The sequence below is a fragment of the Xenopus tropicalis genome, chromosome 3, assembly GCF_000004195.4.
Source record: "Xenopus tropicalis strain Nigerian chromosome 3, UCB_Xtro_10.0, whole genome shotgun sequence".
NCBI lineage: Eukaryota > Metazoa > Chordata > Amphibia > Anura > Pipidae > Xenopus > Xenopus tropicalis.
In genome coordinates this window covers 57,426,841-57,438,097 of record NC_030679.2, presented here as the reverse complement: position 1 = coordinate 57,438,097, position 11,257 = coordinate 57,426,841, and positions in this window count along the sequence as shown.

Sequence of the window (11,257 nt, the reverse complement as noted above, 5' to 3'; positions counted from 1 at the left end):
TCCCCCCACCCCACTACACCAAAAGAATCTAGCTCTTGGGCTTAAGCCATGTTCAAATTCAATGGATCTATAGAGGCTAAACACACTCAGCCCCTTGGGTTCAAACAAGGGATGTAATCTACATCCACTTATATAAAACTGGAACATAATTACTGGTTAGGTTTACTGGTCAGTAGCTATACATATGCTGCATAATAGCTGAAAGCATTAATATGCAGCCATCGTTTTGCCTTAAGATATGTATCTCTAATGAATATAGGGCTGTTTTTAAGAAATAAACACATCCAAATGTAAATGTGGTGTCTCAGTTTCTCCCTGTATCCTGGAATAGTTGCAATGGAGACACAGGATGCTCTGCTAGATTGGAGATGCTGGTGCTCCAGTGTGGACATGGTATGTGTGTGTTTGCATGCCTAACTGGGTATGTCCTATCTGTCATCTTGTATCATAATTTTATGGTGCCCCCAGAGTGCAGGTTTTTCTTAAACTGGGCACTGAGAAAATGTAAAGACATACCTGAATTATCATGATGCGTGATGGCCAAAAGTTTGCTGGATATACTGGATAACACATGTTATGCTCTTACACTTTTTCAGCCCAAACTCCCCTTCAACTTTTTTTAATCAATCTTTGGATCAGCAAATCTATACGGGTTTTGTCTTAAATGACAGTTGCAAGATGCAACCTAAAAATGAAAAAAAAATATTCCTCTATCTAGTCAAAACACTCTTTGATTCCTCCTCTCTGCAAAGAATAGTTATTGTATTCTAATGAAACCACCAGTGAAGTGATCTCTCTCTGCTTGGGGTTAGCCACTTTTTTAAACAAAGCTATTTTTTTCAGTTCCAAGTGACCGGATTTTCCGAGCATTTATTACCCTTTAGGACCTCTCTGGGTGCTTCAGTGAAAGTCATTAATACAATAAAACGGCAAGAAAAGCATAACAAACATATACATGATCATAAGTATGTGGAAGCAAGAACACACACCCAGAAATGCTTGCTGAAAATGTTAATTTTAAAACCATAGGTATTCTTAAGAAAATAGTCCATTCTTTGCTTCTATAACAGCTTCAACTTCATGTGAAAGCTTTTCACTAGATTTTGCAATATGACTGCAGCTATTTGCTCCAACTCTGACGATTCTTATGGTGCTGACACAGATGTTGTACAATGAGGGCCTGGGTTATTCAGTGTTCCAATTCATCCTAAAAGTGTTTGATGCGATTCGGGTCTGAGTCCTGTACAAGCCGGTCAAGTTTTTCCACACTAGATGCTGTAAACCACTTCTTTATAGATAGTGAGTTATTGTTGCCACAGGGAAGCATACGGTTCTCTAGAATGTCATTGTATGCTGTATTACTAAGATTTAATGCAATGCTTAAAGTCAGTACTTTGTGTGAAGCTTAAGCTAGATGCGCACCATTGTGGTCACCTTCAATCTCCGTTTACCAACATAAATTCTAACCGCATTCACTGCGATTATTAAAAAAGCCTTTATTTTCCCAAAAAATTGGACCCTGCTGGCGCTTTCAGGGTCTAAACCAGTTGTAGAGAAAATAAAGGTGTTTTAAATGAAATTAATGTTTTTACTGAAATTAAAGCATATTCCAAACCATAAAGAACAGGCCAGACCATTTTCCATCACTACCAAACTTTACATTTGTGATTATGCAACTGTAATGTCTGTTCCTAAATGTTTCCACTTCACAATAACAGAACATTTGACCAGGGCAGGTCTAGCATGGCAGAGATAGGAGTTCTAAGTTGATGTGGGGGTGTTTTGTTTTGAAATCTTGTAACAGTTGGTCCAATTTAGCTTCATACTGTGATCAGTGCAGCTCCATTGACTGGTGATATCGCTAGGAGCCCCTGTAGGATGTCAGTAGGTTATAGGGCTTTTACAGTGTATTGTATCTGGCAATATGTCAGAGCCAATCATAACCAACTACCACTGCGGATGAATGGTTTGTAAAATCAATAGTTTCCTGCAAACAAGTACTTCTTTAGAGTTAAAGATTGGATCTAAAGAAACCATCATATCTCTCTGGGGTAAAGGTTGAAATGTAATGCATCAGAGTGATATCTGGCTATCCACCCAATAAATGAAGGAGTGGTAGATTTGGATTATTCCCGTTCCAATATGGTTTTTCTTAGGCTGTGATGAACATAAGGACAGTAATTGCTTGCTTGAAGAACATCTTTAGATTTTTGGCCAAATATTATGTCTTGAAAAGTATTCTGTTCTGTAACAAATTGTCTAGTGTCATTCTCACATCATTATTTATAAGTTTTTAGACATAAAAACAGGGAAACATGATTTCTTTTCTGAAGTTTGCCTCCAGTTTATGAAAACCCATAATCCCACATATAAAATCCAGAGTCATCGTTCATAGTAATATCCTGTGTAATTTTTTCCAGTATTCTTTTGACATTAAACATGTAAAAGAAATGTTACATTCTATAAAACAAGCAAACATATAAATACATTTAGTGTTTTTGCCAAGTAAATACATCCAACATATACTTAATATCAGGATTGCAAATTCCCTAAAATGAATAACTTTATTCACTGTAGACAAACCTAGTTCCCAAAGGAAATTACATTTTAAATCTCTGTTCCACTGACTCTTCTTTATGTGACTTTGGAGCTAACGTTCTGAAGCTCTTAGAATATCCGCTTTATACACAACATATGATAAATGAAAATATATGCTCTTTTTATGGCATTGAAACTACAACTTTATAGCACTTAAAAGAGGAAGCTAGTACCTTAAAAATAAAGAGCACAGCAGTCAGCATCTGTAAAAAAAATTATATATATTTACCTACTTTTTTTTTGCATCAGGGACTTAAAGGATAAGTAAGGCTTTTATTTTAAAATCCCATAAAATTACTCTTTACAGTGCCCAGAATAAAATACTTTTTTCCTGCATTCAGATTTATTTTGTTTCTCTATTACAAGCAGCTGAACTGCAGTTCTTGTAGTTACTTCCTTGTCTAGCATGAAGCTCTGCCCCTCTATCTTTCTGTGGACTCATTCTCTATGAGACTATGAAGACCTCAAAGAGGTCCTCAAATCAGGTGTAGAAACATCACCGGCATGCACTCAACGGACTCCAGGACAGCGGTTGTAAAACTTCAAAAAGGCTTTATTCAAGGATCCAGACCCCTTTATTCAAGGGTCTGGATCCTTGAATAAAGCCGAATGAAGTTTTACAACCGCTGTCCTGGGGTCCGTTGAGTGCATGCCGGTGATGTTTCTACACCTGATTTGAGGTTGTGTTTTCCCTTGCTGCGGGTCTGGGGCATTGCACCCGGGCCACTGAGAGGAAGCGGTGAGTGTATATCTAACCGTTCACAACTGTACATAGTATATTAATTGCACTTATATGAAGACTGAATACCTACAGAGCGAGAGGTTCGGGGCATATGCACCCGGACCTGTAGTCTTATTTGGTGAGCGTTTGGCTTGTTATAAGAAACCATTAAATTTAAGCTTAAGTTTATAGTTCACCACTACATAAGTATATAAGTGAATAGGAACGACTGGGAGCCGCCAGACAAACAGAGTGAATTGGACCTCAAAGAGGTGCCTACTTCATCAGGCATGTGCAGTAGACACCTTTTTCAGCATCGTATTTGGAGAGAAAATGAGTGCTCAGAAAGCAAAAGGGTGCAGAGCTTCATGCTAGACAGGGAAGTAACAAAGAGAACTGCAGTCCGGCTGCTTGTAAGGTCATTTAGGTTCAGCTATGGGTGAAAATTTGTTCTAGCTATTCTTGGAAGAAATATGGCTGCCTAAAAGATACACCAATATTTTCGGGTATCTGATAAATATTTCACCCCAAAACTTGAGGGTGTAGTATAAAAAAAGTATTGCCAGACTTTAGCACCCAAACCAATTTAATTATTACTGAAGTGCTACTGATTAGAAGAAAATTGTAGCCAATAAGCACATAAGTGCACATGCCTGTCCAATGAACAATCTCCATGAAACTGAATACATGCAATTCAAATATACTATCATCAACCCAAAAAGCCACCATACTAATTCCAAAGAATATCCCATATGAAAGTTATGCCAGAGTAGCAGTGCACTAGCATAGTCAGAGATAAACTGGGTTCAAAAGGTCTCAAGTCACAAAAAGAGCCTTAACTAGAGGTTCCAGAAGGGGATCTGTCAGCGAGTGGGGGCAATTGTTCTACTAGAAGATGGTATGAAGCCAGATCACAATGTCTAAGAAGATACCATCTTGTTCCTTTTGAACTAATGATCAATGAAGAGGGCTGATGGACCAAGAGATGAGGTGGTTAGTTATGAGCCGGGAACCAAATAACCTTGGGGTTCACATACTCATAAATCACATATTGGCTAAGAGGAGATCACATGCTTCCTGATGATACCAAACAGTTCCATCCAATACCCATTAAGAGGGAAGATTTCTGGGGGTTTGGATCATCAGTCACCCCTCATGTTTTCCAGAAAGCGTGACGGGGAAAGAACTTGGGAACACAGTGTGGCAGCAACTGATTCCCCCAAACCCCACGCTGGTTAAGGGAAACAGATCATGGTGACTGGAGCACATTCCTGGGTATTTATTCCAGGAAGATCTTTGTACAAGTCATTCTGAATTGAGAAAGCTAGTGAAAAGCGAATCTGTCCTGTTTGGCTTCCCTGAAAAATTTGCAAAACTGCTATGAAATTCATGATCATATAATAACCTTTCTAATGCTTTATTTACCAGTAGGTCCTTCCAACGGACACGAGGGCACCCACTCCGTTTAGAAGAAGGGAGGTTCCGTTTAAATATTCGGAAAGGATTTTTTACTGTGAGAGCTGTGAAGTTCTGGAATTCCCTCCCCGAATCAGTCGTGCTGGCTGATACATTATATAGCTTTAAGAAGGGGCTGGATGGATTCTTAGCAAGTGAGGGAATACAGGGTTATGGGAGATAGCTCTTAGTACTAGTTGATCCAGGGACTGGTCCGATTGCCATCTTGGAGTCAGGAAGGAATTTTTTCCCCTCTGCGGCAAATTAGAGAGGCTTCAGATGGGGTTTTTTGCCTTCCTCTGGATCAACTAGTAGTTAGGCAGGTTATATATAGGCATTATGGTTGAACTTGATGGACGTATGTCTTTTTTCAACCCAACTTACTATGTTACTATGTTACTAAATGGTGAAAAGTTTGAGAAATGCATAGAAGTCAATGGGCTGCAATTTTTTTTTTTTTTTTTTTTTTTTTTTTGCCCCCGCCCCCCAACTCATTCAGCTCTTAAAGTTACCAGGGACATCTTTCTGTTTGCCACTAATTCACATTACCTTAGTAATGTGGGTAAAATTGGGTACAATACACCTCTTCAATGAGAGGTGTAAACCACATGACTCCTTTGTGCCTCTGTAAGCTGAACATTGGAACCTAGGGTCTCTTTCACATTAATAGGCACAAGCGATGCATTGGCAGTAGGAGCAAGGCAAAGTGGACACAATTTTGTACTCACAATTGTTAAAATTAGGCCTTGGTGAGAACCCCACTGGGCCCCTAAAATTTTCAACCTACAAGTTGCTGCTAGGTCTGCTGTATCTGTTATGCCCCTGTGTGAGCCTTAAAAATCTACATTAGCCAATTAAGTTTCTTCAGTAATTGTAATTTATTTTGTTTTATCAGTACACTATGGTACCTGGTCTTCTTCTGCCATCTACTGATGACATGACTTATTTCATATACTTAAAACCCAATTATATGTAATAATGTTGTATTTTTAATTATATATCTCTGTCTGGAGTCTGGAATGCTGCAGGCTTTACTAGCTCCTTATTCAAGCCTTACTAGTACCTAATTGCTGCCTTTCTGACTGTAAGCCAAGTGTTATCTTTTCTCCTTTAGTATTAAATAGGGATGCACCGATTCCACTTTTTTGGGTTCGGCCGAACCCCCAAATCCATCCTGAAGGATTCTGCAGAATCCTGAACCAAATCTGAATCCTATTGAGTAGATAGTAAAACATTTACTAAAGCTACAGAAAACACTGGAAACATATGTAGAGCAGGGTTAGGGTATTACAGATAGCAAGCCTTTGCCTACAGCTTATTTAATTATTGTAATATATGGTAAACAATTTTTAGCTGGCAAAAGAATAAGAACTGAACTGTAACTGAAATTGATTTTAATTTTTTTTATTATGCTATACTTTATAAAATGGAAAAGAGAGATGTTTGATGTGTTACTGCTGCCTTTTTATTGATTGATGTGTTGTAGAAGACATATTGAATTGAATTGAAAAAGTCCAGAATTTACACAGACTGTACATGCCATACTGAGTTGAAGACTGTTCTAAAAAGGCATCACGCATAATGAAATACTAGAAATACTAGTAATACTATACTAGTAGTAGCCACAGACACTATTACGTGTATGTTTATCATGCTGTGTAAAAAGTGGAGTGAAACATTATTGGTGATGTTGCTCATAAGCAGCCAATGAGAAGCTTTGTTTTGGTTTTCTAACTGTTGAAATCTAGTTGCTGATTGGTTTCCCTGGGCAACATCACCGGTAACACTTCACTCTACTTTTTACACAGCATAATGAATATATCCCTAGTACAGTAAAAGCTTTGCCATTTTTTATGTGCACATCAACATCATCATCATTTATTCAGTGAGAGAAACCCAGCAGTTACAGTACCACAAACAATACCCAATAACAACAGCAATGATTCTGTATTGAACTAACAACACAAAAAAAAGGCCCGTGTAAAAACCCCGAGCCCGTCTCAAAGTGTATTCAAATCCACTTAGTCATAAAGGGTCAACAAAATCCATTTATATAAATTAGCTCACCCAGATCCTGAAGTGGTCCGGGTGCTCAAGGCCCCGAACCCGTAGCCGAGGGGGAGAAAAAATCACAAAGCTGTAGAGGAACTTCAAGCACGCCCGGACATAGGAGTCTGTTAAAAGGCGATCTTTATTCTTCCATTTAAAATCAAAACGCCTGACGCATTTCGTGCGCGTGCGCACTTAATCATAGGCAAAGAAAGGAGTCACAATAAAGTTTAAATAGTGGATCAATGATGATGGGCAGGACCAAGCCCCACCCCCACCAATCTAAAATTAAAGGAGAAAGCTTCGCACAAAAGACTCAAAACAGACTCCTATAGAGTAATACAATCCTAAAATGTAACATCTTATATATTTCATCAAATTGATTTGTTTCACATCTCATTCATAACTTGCGCTATTTCACTAGATTGTAAATATATCGAAATTAATCAGATATCATTTGTTTTAGAATTTGTTTTATGATTAAATAGACTCATTAAGTTAAGTACCATTTCACTGACATATTTAATTATATAATAAATGCAAAAATAAATAGACAAGTAAAACAAATTAAATGAACTCATTGAATTTGTTGGCTGAATATCCAACCAAAATAATAATAATAATAATAATAATAATGACAAGTATTTATTTAATAGAAACGGAGAAGAGAAAAACTAGTAGCTAGACAAAACAATTAACATCAAATATAGAGTTAAGACCCGCAGGATGGTGCGTATTCAATACAAATATCCATTTTACCTCAAGGCGCAAAAGTCTAGCAAAGCCTGTCAGTGCCCCTATCATCAGGCACAACTTTATCTATTATCTGCAGGAAAGAAACATCAGACTCGCAACAATGTAGAAAGTGTCTGGCTATTGGACTGTTACAATTATTGGAAACAATATGTCTGATGTGCTCACGCATCCTATCTTTCAGGGAGCGAGTTGTACATCCGACATACTGAATGTCACAATTGGAGCATGTTAAAAGGTAAACAACATGCTGAGTGTTACAATTAGCGTAGAACTGCATGTCGAACCTTTTCCAGTCACTGAGCTCCTAAACTTAGTAGACCGCTTAATATTACCACATGTTACACATCTATGTGCTCCACAACTATAGGTCCCTCCGCTGCTTCCTGCTCCCCCACTTCTTCCTCCAGCTCCCCCCCCAGCATCCTTCAACTCCCCCTCTCCAGCATCCTCCAGTTCCACTCCCCAGCATCCTGCAGCTCCCCCCTCAGCATCTTACAGCTCCACTCCCCAGCATCCTCCAGCTCCCCCACCTCAGCATCCTCCAGCTCGCCCCCTCAGCACCCTCCAGCTCCACCCCTCAGCACCCTCCAGCTCCACCCCTTAGCATCCTCCAGCTCCACTCCCCAGCATCCTGTAACTCCCCTTAGCGTCCTTCCCAGCATCCTCCCCCAGCTCTGATCTTCTGCTTCCTAAAGATCTTTTTTAGTCACACAATAGAAGATCATAAATTTAATTCTCAAAATAAAAAATGTAAATAAATACTGTATATGGTAAGTATGTTGTAATGCTGGGACAACCAGGGGTGGGACAAGTCAGCCGAGCACCCTAGCCAACCCAGCTGGTCACCTAGCCTCAACGTGAGCGAACATGCGAATGCAGAGCAGTATCGGTGGCAGGGACAAGACAGCCAGGACTAGGGGTAGGCAGGAGAACAGGAGATGGCATACATGTAAAGCATTTTTAAAGTTTATGAGGTGTTTGAATTATCTCCAGGAGGAACTATACTAGATACAAATCAGCCCTCCAATAAATTAGATGCCTATCTCAAATTGGATGTTCTTCCTGTAATTGTAACCCTTCTGAAGTAAGCCTTCCACTTCTTGCCACGGAGTCTTCACAAACTGGCATTAATAATGCAAGCACTCCTGATGCAAATGTGTAAATGCTGGCCAGGGATAGAATATTTTGCTATAGTAGGGATAAACCCATGTAAAATTGGTGAGAACATACAAACTTCTTGTAGAAAGTGGCCAGGTCAGAATCCAACTCAGGAGCCCAAAACTGTAAGGCAGCAGTAGTAACCACAAAGCTACCAATGGGCACTTCTGCATATTTACCTTGAGCGCTCGTACTGGGAAGAGGTATGTGGTATGGAATCACTAGCATACAGTTTGCATTAACTTTGATTGGTCTAGGCCTAAGCAAGCTATGGACTATAGACTAAAACATACTTTTGCATTTATGTTGCTAAATGAGTCTTACTACCTAAACAACTCTAAAGAATTGTAGTGTGTTTGACTACAGCTTAAGAATGAGAATAGAGAAGGAATATGCTATGTGGTTATCCCAATGTTGGCTAAAAATGTAATATGGATGTGCTCTCTGTTTAGCACAGGCAGTTAAAGGAACAGTAACATTAAAAAGTTAAAGTGTTTTAAAGTAATTATATATAAATATAATGTGCTGTTGCTCTGCAAATACGGGTGTTTTTGCTACAGAAAAGCTACTATATAAATAAGCTGCTGTGTAGCCATGGGGGCAGCCATTCAAGCTGGAAAAAAGGAGAAAAGGCACAGGTTACATAGCAGATAACTAGTAGATAAGCCCGTATAATGGGTGTTTTATCTGTTATCTGCTAAGTAACCTGTGCCTTTTCTCCTTTGAATGGCTGCCCCCATGGCTACACAGCAGCTTATTTATATAAACTATAGTAGTCTTTCTGAGGCAAACACACCAGTTGTACCAGTGCAGGGCAACAGTACATTATATTGTTATTACTTTTATACTCTTTCATTTTTTGGTGTTACTGTTCCTTTAAGCAAGCCATCCTGTCACAATTGGTCAAAAGAAGAGAAGCTGCTTCCAGTTAACCTCTCTTTCTGACCATTCATAGGACTTTCATTTCTGGACTTCAATGACATATTAGTTTTAGAAGAAAAAACTCTCTGTCATCAATAGAATTTTTATCAAAAGAGAAAATATCTAGTATAAGGTGACTGACTGCTCATAAAACAAACTGCAAATCTGGATGTTAAACAATAGTGTGTTGTGATAGATGTAATCATGTTTTGCTCTAATAGCAACAGTTTCAGAAAACATATGAAGACAATAAAAATGATTTCCGCAATCCCTTTCACCACTTATTTCATGTAGAAACAGTACGCCAAGCCCTGCACGGATATCAAGTAAATAAATAAAATAGCATGCCTCTTACTAATAATGTATAAATGGATAAGGAATGTCAGTGTGAGCTCTTCCGGAGTGCCTTATGTTACTGCCTTTGTGTTCCATTCCAAGTGGCAATGAAACAGTATATGTGTTTAGGAAAGAAAGAGGCATATAGAAGCCCATGGAAATGCCAATGTGGCATAAACTTGTTTTAGCATTAAGAACTGCCCAAGTATTGTAGGTATTCTATTGAAAAGTATGGTGCACACTTTGGTATTAAATCAGGAGCATGCACTTTTATCTCCTATAGTGGCTGCTGGTAAGGGAAAGGGGCTGCAACACTAGTTATACATAGTAGTGGATTGGATTCCTGTCTGAGCTTCTTATATTGAATGACAAGAAAAGGGACAGAGAGCTCAACATTTATTATGTGAGGTTTTGGTGCACATGTCCCAAACCTACAGCTTGGGGGGAGGGAATTCAAACTACAGAAGATATAGCAGAAACTCACAGATCTGACAAACAGATGCAATAAAAGAATTTTATTTCAAGAATATGTAGGACACATCATAACCTTTTTCGTGGATTAAGCATTTGATCATAGGCTGCACAAACCACCTACTGGATACAAAATATATATATCCACATCCCACCAATCAGTATAATCCAGCGATTAAGCAACAGAGCAACAAAGGAGGGTCTTTAAAATCAATAAATAATTCTGCCCTTTGCCACTTTAACACTACATTAGCATATAGTACCCTAAAGTAAGATGTTCTTACAACAACACAAGTGCTACAGTACGTTATTACTAAAGCAATATAAAGTTACGCTACCCTAACAGTCTTTAACTTTCACACCTACAGTAGATGTTTCGTATACGGTAGTACCTGGGATCTGTTTTGATTTCGTTTTTAGTATATCTGTGATATATATATATATATATATATACTGGAGGAAATTTTATATATATCAATCCAAATGGTGTCCGCACTCCAAGGCTCAATATTCTGCGGGGTGCATAGCCAAAATTATGTATATACAGAAAATAATAATCATCCGTGGCCAGCACACCCTTCAATGCTTTATCAAAAATTTATTGAAAATATATTGTTTAAAACCAACGTTTCGGTCCTCATTAGGACCTTTCTCAAGGATATATATATACTGTATATTTAGTTGAGTTACTCTGGCAAGCACATGAAAAAAAAATAAGCAGTGAGGTAAAATAACTGTCCCATAGTGAAAATAAATGAATATTTAGGGTTTTGGCAATAGGAGGGTGTAAAC